Source organism: Aptenodytes forsteri, unplaced genomic scaffold (genome assembly GCF_000699145.1).
Source record: "Aptenodytes forsteri isolate BGI_AS27 unplaced genomic scaffold, ASM69914v1 Scaffold678, whole genome shotgun sequence".
NCBI classification, from domain to species: Eukaryota; Metazoa; Chordata; class Aves; order Sphenisciformes; family Spheniscidae; genus Aptenodytes; species Aptenodytes forsteri.
Window position 1 is genome coordinate 241,862 of NW_008795698.1, and position 258 is coordinate 242,119.

Genomic DNA, 258 nt, shown 5'->3' on the forward strand with positions numbered 1-258 from the left:
GGACGGGGGTTGATGGGGTGGGGGGGGATGCAGGGATTTGGGGGCAGGCTTGGGGACCAGGAGATGCCCGTGCATCTCCAGGTGTTTGTGCCCAGCCCACGGGGCTGTGGGGATGCACCAGGCAGGGCTGTGCGGGGCCGGGGGGAGCCCAGCCTCGGGGGAAGCCTCGCCTGTGCCATACGGGAAGGGGCACTGCTCCCAGCCCTGTGCAGCCCCTGAGCCACCACCCCTCGGCCCCACCAGGCGAGGAGGGGCTGA

At 71.7% G+C, this 258-nt stretch overlaps 1 protein-coding gene across 1 annotated transcript in view; it reads left to right on the top strand.

Moving 5' to 3' along the window:
* The window catches only part of DQX1 (DEAQ-box RNA dependent ATPase 1), a 16,542-nt gene that overhangs the window by 15,112 nt on the left and 1,172 nt on the right, over positions 1-258 (top strand). The window lies entirely within an intron of this gene.